General features: G+C 39.4%; 1 protein-coding gene across 5 annotated transcripts in view; it reads right to left on the reverse strand.

The window, feature by feature from the left end:
- ZC4H2 (zinc finger C4H2-type containing) overlaps positions 1–20,528 on the reverse strand; it is a 31,662-nt gene that overhangs the window by 6,491 nt on the left and 4,643 nt on the right. Inside the window, exon 1 of one of the 5 annotated variants that reach the window (XM_053666508.1) lies at positions 7,984–8,045. The exons of the other annotated variants lie outside the window; for them this stretch is intronic. The gene's annotated coding sequence lies outside the window, so the exon portion shown is untranslated. Of the gene's footprint in view, positions 1–7,983; positions 8,046–20,528 lie in introns of those variants that run through there. 5 annotated transcript variants of the gene reach the window in all.

A 20,528-nucleotide genomic window follows, 5' to 3' on the forward strand; every position in this document is an offset into this window, starting at 1 on the left:
ATCATTATGAAAACTTGTAACTTGAAAAACATTGAAGATATACTACTCAATTAAAAGGTATGTATGCTAAGCTTGCAATTTCAAAATATACATGCATGTGCCTAAACAAGAAAAGGAACTGGCAGGGGTACAGTTTTAAGGATCTTTAAGATCATTTGAAGCATGCCTAAGTGAAAGGGCCACAGAACTTTGGAAGGAGGCCCTCTGGGGCACCTTGTTGTCCTCCTATTGGCTCTCTACCTGTCCTGCCTACCCATTATCCACGAGCAGATTTGGCATCTCCTTTCTTCTGCCTCAGTAGCTGGCTTTCTCCTTTATACCAGCCCATCCCCATGGTTCACACCCTAGACTCTGGTCTCTGACCTCAGCCTACTTCTGTCTTTAGTCTCTCTCTCCTTTTTCAATGGTGCCTGTGGCTCCTGCCTCAAGAGGTAGCCCTCAATGGCACCAAAATCACAAAAAGAACTGCATACAGAGGATCATGGGAGAAATTTTTATTTCTATATTCAAAAATTTCATGTTATTATATTGTTTTTACCTTAGCAAAGGATAAAAACATAAATTCTTTCGTTCTATTTGTACAGAAGAACATGAGGTTCAGGTATTAACTTGCCCAAGACCACAGAGGTAGTAAAGGGGATATTGGGACTTAATCCCAGAGCTCTCTAATACTACCCATTACTGAGTGAGGTTACCCAGGCTAAACGGCATGAACACATTGAGGGTTCTTTGGTGTACCTGTTTAACTGTATTGCAGAGGGATGACACTGATTTTGTAATGGTCAATTAATTAACTATTGATACCCTCTCCTATACAGACTTCTATTCTCCTCTAGATTAGATGAAGATCAACCTGAACTTCACCTGTCCCTACCCCAAATTATGGGCAGGAAAACTGAGATTCAGAGCAACACAGTTTCTCACCCTAAGCCTTATGGCCAGGTTGTGGCAGTGTTGAGCCCAGAACTCATATCTGCAGGCAAAGCCATACAGTGAAAGAAAAACACGGGCTTTAGATTCATACCTGGATATAAATCCTGGTTCTGCCCCTGATTATTATTTGCCCTTGGACAATAATAATAACAACTATGTTTATAGAGTACCTATAATGCACCAATTATAGAGAATTTAAATAGACAGTAATTCAACAAATATTTATGAAACATCTATCAGGTGTCAAGCACTGTACTAGGTGCTAGCGATAGAGCAGAGAACAGGATCCTCTCTAAACAGGAAGATTCATCCAATGAGTAAAACAGATCCTGAACACACCGTTACATGTAAAACTATGTGATGAGTAGGAGGGATGAAATGTACAATGCAACATAAGGACACAACAAAGGGATCTGCCATAGTCTGAGAGACATTGTAAAGGGGGAAGTCAGTGGAAGTTTCCATGAGAACCTGCGGATGTGACATTATGCTAAGACATGGAGAATGAGTAGGAGGTAGTTGGTAAATGCAGGTAGACACAGAGGAGAGCAGAGAAAATAACCTTAGCAAAGGCCCTAGAATAGAAAAGGATATGGTGCATTAGAGGAACTGAACAAAGGTCAGTGTGGCTGGAGAATATACTGCAAGAGGGGAGGGGCCTGAGACGAATCTAGGGAAATTGCCAGAACACAGCCTGGAGATTGGGATGAGGAATGAAGATTTTTATTTTCTGCACAAAGGGTAATCTAATCAGCAGGAGAACAACATAACCTGATTATCTCACTTCACTTCTCCCAGGCCTCTCACTTCATTTCCTCATCAGTAACACAGTAATAATAACTGTACCTACTTTACAGGTTATGTGGTGAGGGTTAAAATTATCTAAGACATGTAATGTCCCCAGAGTATATGGCAGGGCACATGGTGGGTGGTTGACACATGATAATAACCTTCCCTTTGCATTCTGCCTAACTCTTCTGTTATGGTTATCGCCTTTATCACGGTGGTTTGAACTTTGTTATAAAGAGCCTACAGTGAGTAGGGTGTGTGTGTGTGTGCATGTACACATGTGCACACGTACAAAATTTGTCTGGAAAAAGTCCAACCATTGTTAATATGACAAGAATGGTTTGTGCAACATCAATGTAACCTGACAGGTTAGGAGTGGACTGGAACGCACATGTGTGAACAATGACAACTTCACTGTACTAGTCAGTGGGAGTGGTAGATGATGTTAAGTGAGCATGTGTACTATGTGGTCATCGCATTCAACATGAGTGAGTAAGTAGAGCAATGAATCTGCATCACATTTTGTGATAAGACTGAACATTCCTTCATAGAAACTATTCAGATGATTCAGAAGACCGCAGCGATGGGCAACTGGTGATTGGCAGCTTTATCATGACAATGTGCCCACTCATGTATCATGTCTCATGCAGTTTTTGGTGAAACATCCAATCACCCAGGTGATTCACCCCCCTACAGCCCAGATTTGGCACCCTGTAACTTCTGGCTTTTTCCAAAACTAAAATCACGTTTGAAAGGGAAAAGATTTCAGACCACTGATGAGATTCAGGAAAATACGATGGAGCAACTGATGGTGACTGAGAGAACTGTGTGAGGTCCCAAGGTGCCTCCTTTGAAGGTGACCAAGGTGTCATTGTCCTATGGACAATGTTTCTTGTGTCTTCTTCAATAAATGTCCCTATTTTTCATATTACACAGCTGCATACCTTCTGGACAGACGTTGTATATATGTATCTACACTAGCATGAGTGGCAAGGTATATTGCCAGTTACTAAGATTATAATAGTTAGCATAAACCCCCTCATAATGTCAATATAAATAACAATATTTTACAGATGTGGGCCAAGCCTTTATAATTTGTAATGAATTCAATTAAGATGTCACCAAATAGTACTATGAAATGAAATCATGGGTGAGAAGCCTCTTCTACTGGCACTTCATAGAAATCAGCATAGTATATCTTTCCCTGCTTGGATGAAGGCCTTTAATAGAATCCTCCCTCCATGTCTAATTCTGCCTACAGGATCCCCTGATGTTAGGCAGGAGACACTGCAGTCCCAGATTAAGTCAAAATAAACCAAAGGTATTTCAACTGGTGGGGTCACAGTCAATTGCTACCCAGAAATGGAAAATCAAAGGCTCAAAGCACTGGTGGTACTTCTTCCTGGGGAGGCAGGCTGTCACCAAGTCAGGCTCTACCCAAGGTGTTTTGCAGCCTTTTTCAACTGTCCATGTGGCAAGAAATAGCAAGGACTAGATACCCTGACTAAGGAGCAGGAGGGCCAAGGGAACAGAGGTATGAAGATAGGTTTCAGAAATAGCCTCTATTTGCTACTTCTAGAGTCAGTTTTCCTGGGGGGATCCTGGCCCATGCTGTATTGGAAGGACAGCAGTGTCAGTGGTACTACTGTGACCCCAGCAGTATTGTACCAAGGACAGGACAGTGGGAGCAGTCCATCCTGGGTGAAGACAATAAGGGGGTTCATTGTGTGTGGAGAATTACAAAAATAATAATAGAACCAACCACAGTTGGTCTTTGCTTTTTTTAGCACCATGAAGTAATTCTAAACAATGTTCACTGAAGGACATCTGGGCTGATTCCAGGTTTTGGAAATTATAAATAAAGCTGGTGTGAATATCCATGTACATGCTTCAATCTGAGCACGAGTTTTCATTTCTCTGGGATAAATGATCAAGACTGTAATTGCTGGTTTGTACGGTAAGTATATGTTCAGTTTTCCAGGAAAGTGCCCAACTGTCTTCCTGAGTGGCTGTTATCACTTCACAAGCTCGCCAACAATGTATGAGCAATCCAGTTCCTCTACCTGCAAAGTTCCTTTACATTTTACTTGAATTGTTTTAATAGGGTACATGGTAATACCCCAGAATGATCTTAAATTACATTTCCCTAATGGCTAGTGATATTGAAAACCTTTTCATGTACTTAACTAGCCACAGATATTCTTTTCCACAAGATATCTATGCATGTCTTTGGTCCTTTTCTAATTAGACTGTTTTCTCAGAGCTGAGTTTTGAGGGTTTTTAAAATGTTTATTTATTCTTAGAGAGAGGGGAAGGAAGGGAGAAAGACATGGAGAGAAACATCACTGTGTGGCTGCCTCTCACACACCCCTTCCAGGCACCTGGCCCATACCCCAGGCATGTGCCCTGACTGGGAATCAAACCAGTGACCCTTTGGTTCACAGTGCATGCTCAATCCACTGAACTACACCAGGCAGGCATATTATTTTTTTAACGTGTGTGTATGTGTGTTGATCTTATATCCTGCAACACTACTGACTGACAAACTAGATCTAGGAGGGTTTTTTTTTTTTTTAGTTTCCTTTAGGATTTCCTACATAGAGCATCATGTTATCTGCAAACAGTGACAGTTTTATTTCTTCCCTTTCATCTGTATCCCTTTTATTTTATTTTTTGCCTAATTGTCCTGCCTAGAATATCTAATGCTGTATTGACTCGCACTGATGAGAATGAGTATCCTTGTCTTGTTTCTGCTCTTATGGGGATAACATTCATTCTTTCACAATTAAGTGTAATATTAGCTACTGGAGAGTTTTCGTAGTTGTACTTCATCAAGTTAAGAAAGTTCCCCCCATTTCTACTTTTGAAAGAGATTTTATCATAAACATGTGTGGAACTTTGTGATATGCTCTATCTATATAAATGGACACAATACTGTGAGTTTTGGCTACAGCCTGATAATGTGATAAGTAACATCAATATATTTTTGAAAAATAAACTAGCTTTGCACGTCTGGAATAAATCACACTTCATCATGGTGTGTACTTTTTTGTGTTTCTGTATTGCTGAATTCAATGTGCCAATACTTTGATAAAGATTTCTATTCCTGTATTAATGAGGGATATCAGTTGTACTTTTCTTATACTACCTTTGCCTGAAATTGATATCAGGGTATTACGGGCTTCATAAAATGAACTGGGAAGTGTTCTTTCCTTTTCTACTTTTCTAGAGAGATTGTTAAGAAGTTTTCTTAACCACTTCTAGAATGTTCAAGTGAAGTTTCTGGTTTGGGGAGTTTTGAAATTTCAAATTCCACTTTCCAAACAATTACAGGGTTATTCAAATTACCTATTTCATGCTGGGTACTACCATACTACTACATTATGGTAGTTTGAGGTTTTTTTTTCAGAATTAGTCTATTTCATGAAATTTGTCCAATTTACTTGAATAGAACTGTTCATAGTACTCCCTTGCTATTGTTTTGAAGCCTGTGGGGTCTGCATTGATTATCCTGTTTCACTCCTGACGTCAGTGATTTGTGTCTTTTTTTTTACCCTCTCTGATTGTGTTGCTAGAGATTTATAATTTTATATGACTTTCAGATAGGCAACTTTTTGTTTCTGTTGGTTCCCTTCACTATGCAAAAACTTTTTAGTTTGATGTAATCCCATTTGTTTCCCTTGCCTGAGGAAACATCCAAAAATATTGCTAAGAGCAATGCTGGAGTTTACTCCCTATGTTTTCTTACAGCAGTTTTATGGTTTCAGGTCTTACATGTAAGTTTTAATACAATTTGAGGGGTTTGGGGTATGTGGCATAATAAAGTGGTTTAGGTTCTTTTTTTTCTTTTTTTTGGCATGTATCTGTCCAGTTTTTCCAACACCATTTCCTGAAAAGACTGTATAATGTTTCCTTCTTTGTCACAGATTGACTATCTAGGTGTGAGTTGATTTCTGGACTATTTACTCTGGTCCATTGATCTATGTTTATGTTTTTATGCTGGTACCATGCTGTTTAGATTATTATAGCCTTGTATAGTTTGATATCAGTTAGCATGATACCTCCTTTGTTCTTGTTTCTCAAGACTGCTTTGACTACTTGGGATCTTTTGTTAATCCACATAAATTTTAAAATTATTTGTTCTAGTTATGTGAAAACGTTATTGGCATTTTGATAGGGGTTGCACTGAATCTGTATATTGCTTTGGGTAATATGGACATTTTAACAATGTTAATTCTTCCTATCCATGAACACAGAATTACCTGTGTTCATTCCATTAGTTTATACCTTTTTCATTTTCTTTCTGGGACATGTCATCCCTATCTTCTTTCTGATTTATTCCTTTAAAAAACAGAATGTCTAGCCTATGCCTGTCCTACCATTATACTTGGAAAGCAGATAATTTGTCTGGTTTCACAAAAGGAATTTTGGCTCCAGATGAATCATTCCTCAAGTCTTGCCCCAATCTAATTAGATGATATTAAGATGAGACTTTGAAGTGGACACTGATGCTGGAATGGGTTAAGACTTTTGGGGCTCTTGGGTGGTGGATGAAGTTTGTATGTGAAAAGAACATGCGTGGGTGAGTAATAGAGTGGAATGTTATGGAATGCATTGTGTTCCCTTAAAATGTATTTGTTGAAGCCCTAATCTCCAATGTGACTATATTTGGAGAGAGTACTTTTAGGGACATATAAAGATAAAATAAGTCATCATAGTTGGGTCCAATATGGTAATATTGGTGCACTTATAAGAAAAGTAAGGGATGTGAGCTCTTTCTATGTTTGCATTAGAACAGAGGAAAAGCCATGTGAGGCCACAGGAAAGAGGCAGCCATCTACAAGCCAGGAATATCCCTTACCAGAAAACAAAATTGCTTGCACCTATACCATGGACTTCTAGTTTTCAGAATTGTGAGAGAATAAATGTCTTCCGTTAAAGCCAGAATGAGTTATTTTATTGTGGCACTGTTAATTTTACACACACACACGCGTACATAAGTGTAGACAAATGATAATATATATATTTTCAAGCAGCAGTCTGCTAACATCCAGGATTTCTTGCTTTTAAATGTGGCCACCCACCACATTTTACCTGTCCACACTTCCAAGGATAAAGTCTCACTTTGCTTTCATTTGTATCCTCCACAAACAATATCTCAACGAATATTCTTGTATCTTTCAGAGAAAATTTAGGGAGATGTATCCCAAGAGGGAAAATTCTGGGACACAGGTAATGTATATTTTTATTTCATCTAAGTAGCACCAACTTGCTCTGCAGGACAGCTACACAAGTCTACATTCTTACCAGTAGTGCTTTGTGAGCTCCTGTATCTGTGTTTGTACTCAGAAAGCAGGAGTAATGGGGAGGCCTGGGAGATCCACTCAACTGGACATCCGTAACAGAGTGCACCCTGAGCTTTTCTCATTTCTCTCTTAGGCAATCTCTGCCCAACTCACCTAGTAGCTCTACCCTACCACCACTGAGATCTGATTAAGAGTTTTGCCAAGTTATTACAGCTCTGGCCCCACTGCCCCATCTCTGATCTCTGGTGGTTAGATGAGAATTTTATCTAAAGGTCTGTATTTATTTGGCCATTTGTAGTGAAGTAAAATACGGAGCAATGCTGGGCACTGACAGCAGCCAAGTAATTCATATAGAGCAAGTTGTTCCAGGGACTCCCAGTCCGATGTGAGTAGAATCTGAGTACATGTGCATTTCCCCACTGGGAAGGACCTTTGAAGGCATCTACTGTTCCTCCCCCAACCACTGTGTAAGTAAGTGCCTTCTAGAACATCACTGCCAATGGTTCAATTAGGCCTTCTTTGAACAATTTAGTCATGGAGCTCTCACTACTTCTCTAGAGAATTCATTTCATCTATAGGCAGCTCAACAATTTGAAAACCCTGGGGTCACACACAGAATACAAATGCCCCTTGTCTCCCAAAATTCATTCACTCCTCTTTTAATAGTAATAGAACCTCTTCTTTTCATTTGGGCTTGGAATAAGGGGTAGATTTCCTCACCTACTTTGCAGCTATTTGTGTCCACATGACAGTATTCAGGCCAATGGGATGAAAACACATGTGGTAAGAGCAACCTGTAGGCTATGTCTCTAAAGGAAAGAAGCATGCCATTTACTTCCCCTTTGCCTTCTTCTCACTGCCTAAAATGTGAATGCCCTGGCTGGTGTGGCTCAGTAGATTGAGCATGGGCTGTGAATCAAATGTCACCTGTGTGACTCCCAGTTTGGGCACGTACCTGGGTTGCAGGCCAGATCCCCAGTAAGGGGCACGTGAGAGGCAACCACACACTATTTCTCTCCCTCTCTTTCTCTTTCCCCTCTCCCTAAAAATAAATAAATAAAATATTTAAAAAATGTGTACATAACATTGAGCCATCCCGAACCATGTAGATGAGAGCAATATCCTGTACACAGTGAAGTGACAAGATAAAAAGTGCCTGAGTCCTCAACACTGAGCAACCACACAAACCATGAGTAGCTTTTCCCAGTCTGATAATGTGAGAGAAAAATGTCCTTCTTTCTTATTTTAACTGCTGCTACTTTGGAACTCAGTTGGATTAGCTTTACTAATATCCTGACTGATTGGCTATTGTATTAAATTGAATTTAAGATGCCAGTGAACATAAGGTACTCATTATTTTATGCACTACTAAGAAAATATGCTAGCAATTATATTATGACAAAATGTTTTCTTATTATTTAAATGTCAATTTAATGCTTATTGAAAGAGCTCTTGTAGACTTATTTAAGACACTAATTTTATCTGAAGTTTGTAGTCTGATTCATTCCTCCTACACAATAACTTTTCATTTCAAGGGAGAATCATGATGAAATCTTTTTGAAGATATTCTAAATGACAATTCAACCAAACACATACAGTGGCAATCATGCACACAAGTCAATTAAAGGGATGATAATATGAACAGCCATGGCCAAGTTCATACGCATTGACAACAGCACAATTACCCCTTGGCCAAACATGCTAGAAAGGTAGCATTATATTTAAGACACATCATGACTTTAGATTTTTAAAATATAAACCATTTGTCTTAAAGAGTGAAATCTGATGTTTTAAAACCAACTTTGGGGAATAACCCTGACTTACACTTCTGGTGAAGACAGAGTAACAGAGACCAGACATACCTGCTCATACAAAATAACTAAAACAAAATAAAAGAAAGAAACAAAAACACCAGACAAAATATGTGAAACAACGATGCTTAAGTCATTGGACATCACACAAGTAAAGTCGATGATTTCTAAGGAATGAAAAAGCTTAGATGACCCCAAAGATTACCCTATCTTTTTGCCTAGAGAAATGTTCTAGGTTGCAGGGCAAGGTGGGCAACTCAGAGCCTGGCAGTCTACCTTAATTGAGGAAATGAGGCTACGAGTCTGGGGAAGCCAAGGAATCTTGACTTCACTTGAACAAGTTTTGGAGAGGGGAGACCTGTGGAGAGAGATGCTACAAACTTTAAAGGATCCTACTCAAATATCCAGTTAGGTATTGATCAGCATATGTGCATAAGGAAACTACTTGAGGCCAAGGAAAGGACCACTCAAAAGGATTAGGGGAAAGTGTTTGAACCCACACAGGGCTGGGAAGAGTGACTAGTTTAAATGGCCAAGGTGGAAAAACTTCACAGTTCACAAAGCATTAAAGTACAAAGAAAAAATTTTGCTTTGCTACTGGAGAAAATGAGCCCTACACTAAATGTTGCTACAGTCCTATTAACTAAGCTGAAAAACAAGGCCCAGAAGGACAGAACTGCTTTCAAGTGCCCTAATGACATGCCAGAAGAAACCTCAAGCATATATATAAGAATGTGAAAATAAGAAGAATCAACAAGGTAAATTTCACAATGTCTGGCATCCAAGCAAACCTTGTCGGGTGTGCAATTAAGCAGGAAAAATGCAACCCCTAACACAGAGAATAATAAAACTGACCAAGAGATGACATGGTTGATAAAATTAGAAGCCAAGGACACTAATAGTTATTATGAATGCATTTTATATGTTCACAAAGCTTGTAGAAATACTGGCTCCATCAAGTAGAGGCATGTTTAAGGGTCTTCTTGAAGAAGAAGAAGAAGAAGAAGAAGAAGAAGAAGAAGAAGAAGAAGAAGAAGAAGGAGAAGGAGAAGGAGAAGGAGAAGGAGAAGGAGAAGAAGGAGAAGGAGGCGAAGGAGAAGGAGGAGAAGGAGAAGAAAAGGGGAAAGGAGAAGAGGAAGAAGAAGGAGAATAAAAATATAAACAGTAAAATGACAATAAATACATATCTATCCACAATTGACTCTAAAAATGAAAACAAAAACAAAATAGCCATGGCTGGTGTGGCTCAGTGGATTGAGCGCTGGCCTGTAAAACCAAAGGATGTCACTGGTTCGATTCCCAGTCAGGGCACATGCCTGGGTTGCAGACCAGGTCCCCAGGGGTTGTGTGAGAGGCAAGCACACATTGATGTTTCTTTCCCTCTCTCCCTCCCTTCCCCTCTCTCTAAAATAGATAAATAAATAAATAAATCTATCTTTAAAAATAAACAAAATAAATGAACAAGAAGAACAGAAACAGAGAGTATTGTGATGGTTGCCACATGGGAGGGGGATTAGGGGTATGGGTAAATAAGGTGAAGGGATTCAGAAGTTCAAATTGGTTGCCATGGAATAGTCATGGGGATGTAAAGTACAGCATAGTGAATATAGTCAATAAGATTCTAAAACTATGTATGGTGTCAGACGGGCACTAGATTTATTGGGATGATCACTTAGTAAGTTATACAATGTCTAATCACTAGGGTATACACCTGAAACTAATATAATATTGTATGTCAACTAAAATTGCCAAGTAAAAAGTATTTTAAAAAGATAACAGTTTAAACCAAGAAGTACATGAAAGTAATAGCACAGAGACCACAAAGGGAGAAATAAAAGTATAGTGTTATGAGTTTTTTACACTATATCTGAAGTAGTATAAAATCAATTTTGACAAGATATCTAATATAGACCCTAAATCACCCACTGAAATAACAAAAGAGAATGACAGCTAATAAGTTAGAAAAAGAGCCTTGGCTTGTGTAGCTCAGTGGATTGAGTGTGGGCTTGTGAACCAAAGGATCTTGGTTCAATTCCCAGTCAGGGCACATGCCTGGGTTGCGGGCCAGTTCCCAGCAGGGGACGCACAAGAGGCAACCATACATTGATGTTTCTCTCCCTTTCTCCTTTCCTTCCCCCTCTAAAGATAAATAAATAAAAATCTTCAAAAAAAGAAAAAGAGTTCAAATGGAACCATAAAATATACATAATCCAAAAGAAGGGATAGAAAAGATGGAAAAAGGAACAAAAAACAGATGAAATCAATGGAAAACAGCAAAGTGGTAGATTAAAACCTGACCTTATTAACGAGCACTATAACATAAATAGTCCAAATACCACCAATTAAATAGCAGATAGTCAGATTGAATGAAAACAAGACTATGGGTTGCCTATAAGAATCCCACTTTAAAATTAAAGAAACAAGTAGAAGGATGATGAACACACACCATACTAACACTGTTCAAAAGAAAGCTGGCTAAATGCAGTGTAGTATCTTGGATTGGATCCTAGAACAGAAAAAGGACATTATTTAAACACTGGTGAAATCCAACAAATTAATGTATAAAGCCAATGCAATCCTATCAAAATATCAGCATGCTTTTGGGGGGAGAAATTGGTACTGGAATTTTAAATTTATATAGTAATGCACAGTCTAGAGCAGTCCAAAAAACGCTGCAGAAGAATTACAAAGTTGGAGAACTCACATTGCCTGATTTCAAGAATTATTATACAGGTGAAATAATCAAAATAGTGAAGTATTGGCATAAAGATACACAAATAGCCTTGGCTGGTGTGGCTCAGTAGATTGAGTGCCAGCCTGCAAACCAAATGGTTGCCTGTTTGATTCCCAGTCAGGGCACATGCCTGGGTTGCAGTCCAGGTCCCCTTCCCCTCTCTCTCAGAGTAAATAAATAAAGTCTTTAAAAAGAAAAGATATACAAATAGACCTATGTAGCAGAATAGAGAGTCCAGAAATAACACCCCCCTCAATACAGAGATGGGCAAACGAAGGTTCACACTTGTTCACATGGAAAAAGACATGCAGGTTATGATTATTACACTAGCTCTATTAACTCAAGAGGGTGTCACAATGCAACTGTAAACCTACTTTTGCCCATCTCTGTAGGTAGACAACTGACTTTTGACAAAGGTACAAAGGTAATGCTGTAGAGAAAGGATGGCCTTTTCACTGAACAGTCCTGAAACAACTGATATCCACATGCAAAAATACATAAATTAAAAAATAAATAAACACTCACCTATATTTTGCATCATATGCAAAAGTTAAGTGAAAAATGGACCATAGGTCTACGTGTAAAACCTAAAAATAAAATTTCTGAAAGATCTTTGTGACTTTGGCTTGGGCAAAGGTTTCTTTTATATGATACAAAAATCACTCCATAAAAATACTGATGTATTGGGCCCTGGCTGGTGTAGCTCAGTGGATTGAGCACAGGCCTGTGAACCAAAAGATCACAGTTTGATTCCCCATCAGGGCACATGCCTGGGTTGCAGGCCAGTCCCCAGCAGGGGATGCAGGAGAAGCAATCATACATTGATATTTCTCTCCCTCTCTCCTTCTCTTCCATTCTAAAGATAAATAAATTAAATTTTAAAAAACTGATGTATTGGATTTCTTCATTTATACTAAAAAAAAGTCTGCAGTTCAAAAGGCACTGTTGAAAGAATTAAAGGACACACTGCAGACTGGGAAAACATCTTGGCAAAGCATATATCTGATGAAGGACTTGGATCTGAATATATAAAAGTCACTCAAAATTTACAATAAGTAAAAAAAAAGCAACTCAACTGATAAATAAGGGAAAGGTTTGAATAGACACTTCACCAAGGAAGATGTATGGGTGGCAAATAAACCCATGAAGAAGATGATCAACAAGTTTAGTCATTAGGCAAATGCTAGTTAAAACTACGATGAACTACAAAGAACTACCACTTGACATCATTGGAGTGGCTATAATGTCCTTTTTATACACACGATAACAAGTGTTGTTGAAGAAGTAGAGACACTGAAACCTTCATATTCTGCTTCTGGAGATGGAAATTGGCACCACCGCTTTGGAGAACAGCTTTGCAGTATCTTAAACAGGTATGTGCATGCTTGCCATATAACCCAGAAGTTTCACTCTTAGGAATCTAATTAGGATAAATAAAAACATGTTTTCACGCAAAGACTTTTATAGGCAAATGTTTGGAGCAGCATTATTCATAACAGCCAAAAGGTGGAAACATCCCAAATGTTTGCAGACTGGTGAGGGAATAAACAGTATGCGATATACCCATACCATGAAACAAACAAAATAGAAACAGACTAATAGATACAGAAAACAGACTGGCAGCTGTCAGAGGGTTGGGAGGTTGCGGGGGGTTAAGTGAAAAAGGTGAAGGAATTAAGCAAAAACGAACAAACAAACAAAAAAACACTCATAGCCCTGGCTGGTGTGGCTCAGTGGATTGAGTGCCAACTTGTGAATTGAAAGGTGGCTGTTTCAATTCCAAGTCAGGGCACATGCCTGGGTTTAGGGTCAGGTCCCCAGTTGTGGGCATGAGAGAGGCAATTAATTGATGTATCTCTGGCATATCAATGTTTCTCTCCATCTCTTTCTCCCTCCCTTCCTTTCTCTCTAAAAATAAATAAATAAAATCTAAAAAAACCCATAGACACAGATAACAGTATGGTGATTGCCACACGGAAAATGGGAGGGAGGAGGTAGAAGAGGGTAAAGGGGAATAAATGATGAAAGGAGACTTGACTTGGGGTGGTGAACGCACGTACAATATACAGATGGTATATTATAGAATTGTACACTTGAAACCTGTATAATTTTAAAAACTAATGTCATCCCAATAAATTCAATACAAATTTTTAAAAATAAATGAAAAGGAAAGAAATACTGATATATGCTAATGTGTATAAGCCTCAAAAACAAACATGCTAAGTTACATGCAATGTATTGAAAAGACAAATCTGTAGAGACAGACAGTATATTACTGGTTGCCTGGGGCTGTGGGTGGATAACAGAGATTTCTGAAACTGGGCATAAGGGCTCTCTTGGGGATGATGGAAATGTTCTAAAATTGTATTGTGGTGATAGTTGCAAAACTCAGTAAATTTACTAAAAGTCATGTATACTCATAAAATGGATAGTTTCTATGGTATGCAGATTACAACTCAATAAAACTGTTAAAAATATATTCTTTAATGCCCTGGTTGGTGTGGCTCAGTTGGCTGGAGTGTTGTCACATAAACTGAAAGACTACAGGTGTGATTCGAATCAGGGCACATACCTAGGTTGTGGGTTCTGTCCCAGTTACTGGTCAAGGCATGAAAGAGAGGCAACCGATGGATGTTTCTCAAATCAATGTTTCTCTCCTTCTCTCTCCATCCCTTCCCTCTTTCTAAAATCAATAAGTAGCCCTGGCTGGTGTAGCCCAATGGATTGAGCACTGTCCTGCGAACCAAAGGGTCACTGGTTCGATTCCCAGTCAGAGCACATGCCTGGATTGCAGGCCTGGTCCCCAGTAGGGGGCACATGAGAGGCAACTGCACATTGATATTTCTCTCCCTTTCTTTTTTCCTCCCTTCCCCTCTCTAAAATAAATAAACAAAAATCTTTAAAAAATAAAATCAATAAGTATATCTTCTGAGGATTATTTAATCCAGCTGAGGAATAAAAAATATACATATCCTGTAATGGCTTCTTACTGCACACAGAATTAAATCTAAACCCACATCACCATCTGCACCCAAATTCTAAGCTGTTTCTACTCCTCTGCTCTTGTTTTCCTAGAACAATAAATGACTCATCAAATCGTGAGAGGAAATAGATTTTTAATGGAGTTAGTCAATTGAGATCCCCAGGAGGAATGGGAAGAGGATTAATAATGAAAAAGGAAATTGGGGAGTCATCACCCTTGTGGTTGTCTTTACTCTGCTCTTTAGGCTTTAGTATCTAATGACTTACATTCTACCCTCTGTCCAGCAACTGGGTAGTTTGGGTTAAGATTAAATCTAAGTAAAAGGCCTTTCCTTTCTCAAATCTACAGAATGGGAATCATGCCAGCCACTGTTTAAATGCACACACACACACATATACTAGCTCCCTTCTCTTTATATTTTCTATCAATCAAGTAGACAAAAAATATTAACTAAGTACCATTTATCCAACAGTGTGATAGATCCTGTGGGTGATGGATGATAATAGCCCTTTCTTCAAATAAAATGACTGTGATCCAATATAGAAAATGGACCAAATCATAACTGTTATAGCCGAAGTGGAAGTGAGACCCCCAGAGACCTTATTTTCACTTCAAATCCAGCTGTAGTTTACTCTATCACAGTAGTCCTTCATATAGCCCTTTGGCACCTCCAGGGCTCCTCAGAACATTATTTGCCAGCCACAAATCAAATCCATCCTCTTCATTTCAGAGATGAAGAAAACAAATGTCCAGAATGGGAAAGGAACTAGCCCAAGGGCATGCAGCTATAGTCAACTGAGTCCTCTACATGTATAGATTTGTGCATAAAGCAATTTGAAATCTAGATGATTGTGTACATAAAAACCGTCTAGAGACTGGCAGTATACCACATTTCTCTCTATGAACTCCATGTCATCTATTACACTGCTTTGACCATCAGCGGGGCTGAACAATTATATTTACAGGACCAAAAAAATGAATGCAAACAGGCGGTCATTTAGGATACTGATTATAGTTTTAGTAGACTCAGAAAAACAAAGATATTACCATGATGGGAGGCGGCTTTTATTCATTCAACTTAAAGTTCATTAAGAGTCTGTAAGTGCCAGGACCTGGGAGGGAATTGAGTGTTAAGAAAGGCATTGTTTAATAATAATAGTAGCTAGCCCTGACTGGTATGGCTCAGTGGATTGAGCACCAGCCTGCAAACCAAAGAGTCGCCAGTTTGATTCCCAGTCAGGGCACATGCCTGGGTTGTGGACCAGGTTCCCAGTAGCAGGGACATGAGAGGCAACCACACATTGATGTTTCTCCCTCTCTCTTTCTCCTCTAAAAAATACATAAATAAAATCTTTTAAAAATTATAGTAGCTATTATTACTGGGAGGGTCTACTACATTCCAGCAACTATATTAGGCATTTTACATGCTAATTTAATCCTAACTGCAGCCATATAAATAAGGTATGTTTAGCTCCATTTTTATAGATGAACATTTTTAGGCTAGGAGAAGTAAAATGTGTTCCTCAAGATCACAAAGCCAAGTGGAAAATCCAGTGTGCTAAGCCTAATCACCTTTCCACCAGACTAAGGAACTTTGCTCATATAACAGATTTCAAGTCTTGGAAAACAAACTAATAGGGTGAATTCTTGTCCTGGGTCAGTTACCAATTTCAGGGTGAAAAAGGGCACATCATGGAACTTCTCAGAACCTTGGAAGTTCTACCTGAGGATTGGGACTCAGTAGAGTTGTTGGATGACTTCATGAAATGAAATCTGTGGAACATTTGGTGGCACAAGTGAGGGAAGCATCCACATCATTAAACGCCTGATTTCATGTGGAAAACTTCCAATGAACCCCCCCCCCCACAAAGTACTAAAGTGCAGCTGTTATGGCCACAGAATCCCAGGAAAACCACAGAATATTTCCTTAGGTTTTCCCGCAGTCACTGGGGCCACAGTTTTACTTAATGGTTGATCCAAGTTTTTTTTTTTTAAGATTTTATTTATTTATTTTTAGAGAGAAGGAAAGGAAGGGGGGTGAGAGAGAGAAAGAGAAAGAGAAAGAGAAAGAGAAAGAGAAAGAGAAAGAGAAAGAGAAAGAGAAAGAGAAAGAGAAAGAGAAAGAGAGAAAAACACAATGTGCAAGAGATACATTGATCGGCTGCCTCTCACACACCCCCAACTTGGGACCTGGCTCACAACCTAGGCATGTGCCCTGACTAGGAATCAAACCGGCGACCATTTGGTTTACAGGCTAGCACTCAATGCACTGAGCCATACCAGCCAGGGATGATCCAGAATTTTTGACCTCCATAGTCCACAGCCCCTCCAGTCTGTCCTGGGCGAACACAAAAAAACATTAACTTGCTAACATCTTTCCAATGGCTCTTTGCTAGCTAATATGGAGGAAGAGTGGAGAGGATAGAGGTACTGGAAAAATGGATTATCCACTCCTGAGGCAAACTTGGGAGGCTTGTCTGTCACTCAGCTTCAGAGGTGACTTAGCCACAGCACTCACTCAATAAGCAGGGTAAGACAGCTGGGACATGTGGGACTGTGGAATTTGAGGTTTTAAACAAGAAGGGGTGTTTGTTCTTGGTCTTTCTTGAAGAATGAGCAGGATTTTACAGCCATGGAATGATAGAGGCACATTCAAGAATGAAGGTTCAGCATTGACAAAGGCCTAGAGGAATGGAAATTTATGACACAGGAACTTCTGAGTGGACAAAGAATAGGGTAAATGGAAATTGGACAGGATCATCCGGGACAGACTTGCGAGAGAGGGGGCATGAATACAATAGCCACAGTTATAGACAAATGCCCGTCCAACAGACATACAGCAGGAAATGTCCTACAGTGAGGAATGAGTTTCACATGGTGACCCAATACACACATACACGATATAAAGCAGAAACAAGTTTCCACAAAGAACACCTATCATTTCTTATGCAACAGTTTGCTAATATTTTCTCTCTAGTTCTTTTATGTTTTTATTAATTTTATTGGGGTGGCATTGGTTAATAAGGTCATATTGGTTTCAAGTGCACGATTCTATGATACATCATCTGTATGCTGCACTGTGTCCCCACCACCCAAAGTAAAATCTTCCATCACCATATATTTGGCCTTCCACCCACCTTCCCTCTAGTAACTACCATACTGTTTTCTGTGTCTATGAGTTTCAATTTTATATTCCACATATGAGTGGAATCATATGGTTAGCTTTGTCTGACTTATTTCACTTAGCATGATATTCTCAAGGTCCATCCAGTATTTCATCTTTTCTTAAAGCTGAGTAGTATTCCATTGTATATTACCAAATCTTCTTTATCCAATCATTTATAGCACAGGTGGCAAACACAAGGCCTGCAGGCCGAATCTGGCCCTCCACTTTGTTTTTTTCTGGTTTACATCTCATTTCTGCCCAACAGCAGCGTGGAACTCCTTGCCCCCAGTTAAGGAGTAGTTACACACAGTCCTAAAGTTACATTTGGCCCTTTAAAGGCAACCACGAGGCTGCTGTGGCCCCCGACCCCGGGGTGAAAATGAATTTGATGTCCCTGCTCTCTAGAGAGACAATTTGGCTGTTTCCATGTCTTGACCACTGTAAATTTTTGCTGCAGTGAACATAGGGATGCATATATCCTTGTGAATAAACATTTTTGAGTTTTTCAGGCAGATACCCAGAAGAGGGATTGCTGGGTCATATGGTCACTCTATTCTTAATTTTTTGCAGAACCACAAAAATCTTTTTTACCAATGCTACTAGCAATAGCAACTAATTTATTTCATGATATACTAATGGTTCATGGCTTGTGATTTGAAAAATAGTGTTATAGGCAATGGGAAGTCAGTGAATGTGTTTGAGGAATAACATAACACCAGTGCTTTAGGAAGGTTTTTCTCATAGTATGGATGGCATGGAAGATGGTGGGGGCAGGGGGGAAGGGGAATGAAGACAACAAATTTTTTCTAGGTGGAAACGGATACAACATAAATATCCAGTCATGATGAAGGTGTAAAATGGGGCAGTGAATATGGAGGTGGAGAGTGGGGCAAGAATGTCAGTCAGATGTTGAAGGGAGAAACAGTAGGACTCGCAAAGTGACCAAGAGGTTTCAATGTGAGGGAACTAACTATGCAGAGAGGGATAGCATTAAACCAGAGGTTTAGGTGGAGGAGCTGGATTGGGGCAGGGAGAGAAACTCTGAAGAGTTAGCCCATTTAAGTTGTGCCTGTGAAATTATAGACAAGTTCAATAGGCTGTGGGATGTATTAGGCTTAAGCTTGGAAGGAAGTTAGTGGGTAGAGATGGGGGTCTGGGGGATAATATTGAAAGCCATGGGAGTACAAGCAGTTACTCAAGAGAGTATATATAGAGAAAAAGAGAACACCCAGGATAAAAACTTACACTAAAGAGGATCTACTTAACACCATATTTACTTCCAAAATGAGTTTTTCCTAAGTGAGGGAAGCTTGTTGTATATGGATACCTGTGCATGGGAACATGGGTGTGTACAATGTGTACATATGGATGGCATATGCATGTTGAGGAGATATATTAGTATGCACTTGGGGAGCTAGGGAAGGGCTCTAGTTGATCTAGTGGTGGCTGCACTTCCCTCCTCTCCTTCATGGCTTCTTCTCCTTTCCTTCCTTCTTTTCCATCTCCCTTTTTTCCGAGCCGCTCTTCACTTCCCCTTTCCACATATCCACATGCTCCTTCTTCATCCCTTGAAAGCTTAAGGAATGGATGGGCAAAATAGACCAGTGTGGAATTGGGGGGATAAGGATTGGAGCATAGTGTTGGGAGGGTGGTTGGGATTGGGAGGAAAGACAGGGCTGGGCATGTGGTCAGAGTCAAGCATGTGGAATGGTCTGTGGTAGGAGAATCCATTCCCAAAACACCTCCCACTTCCAGGTCTGCCATCAGTGTGAGAACAGAGTATGCATATGTGTATTGCAGGGCCTGTGCCCGGGATTGTGTTTGGCTCTCAATTTGACATTATCAGGTATTTAGGTGATATTGTCATCATCCCTGCTACTTCTACCCAGAAATAACATTACCATTATTTTTTAACAGTAATAGGAGGCTCTGTTTATACCTTTAAGGGGTTTAACAGTAGAGCAATGGATTTAATGTGAATAATGATTCATCAGATTATTGGCATTTGTTGAAATGCATATGTCATATGATTAAGATATAGTTTCTCTTTCTGCCCTGGCTGGTGTAGCTCAGTGGATTGAGCGTGGGCTTGGGAACTAAGGGATCTTGGTTTGATTCCCAGTCAGGGCACATGCCTGGGTTGCAGGCCAGTTCCCAGTGGGGGATACACAAGAGGCAACCATACATTGATATTTCTCTCCCTCTCCCCTTCCCTTCCCCTCTAAAGATAAATAAATAACATCTTAAAAAAAGATATAGTCTCTCTTTCCTTTATGTATTACCATAGATGAGTTACTTAAACTGTCTGAGCCTCAGTGTCTTTATCTGTAAAATGGGGATAATACTGACCACAGATTTCCATTAGAAGGGTTAAATATTAAATGAGACAAGCTTTGAAGTTAGTAGCTGTCCAACAAATGTTGGCTTCTTTCTCCAGTTCCTTCTACCCCTTCCTTTACTTCTTCCTTCTTTCTACCTCCCATGCATGTTTACCTGTTCATACATGACCATCAAGTACATATATGTAGTTCTGTCCCCATTTCAAATTCTTAAACCAACTGATGTAACCATCCCATATTACTGTAAAGCTGTCAAAGGCAGGATAATTTAAATCACTTTTTGGTGTATTTACATCTAGAGTTGTTATGTCTTGGTGGACTGACCCTTTCTCATTATGTAATGTCCAACTTTGTTCCTGGGTATTTTCTTTGCTCTGGAATCTGCTTGATCTTATATTAATATAGCTACTCCTGCTGTCTTTTGATTGATGTTTGCATGACATCTTTTTCTACCCTTTTTACTCGCA

This window comes from Artibeus jamaicensis, unplaced genomic scaffold, assembly GCF_021234435.1.
Source record: "Artibeus jamaicensis isolate MK-2021 breed Jamaican fruit bat unplaced genomic scaffold, CSHL_Jam_final contig_457, whole genome shotgun sequence".
Lineage (NCBI taxonomy): Eukaryota > Metazoa > Chordata > Mammalia > Chiroptera > Phyllostomidae > Artibeus > Artibeus jamaicensis.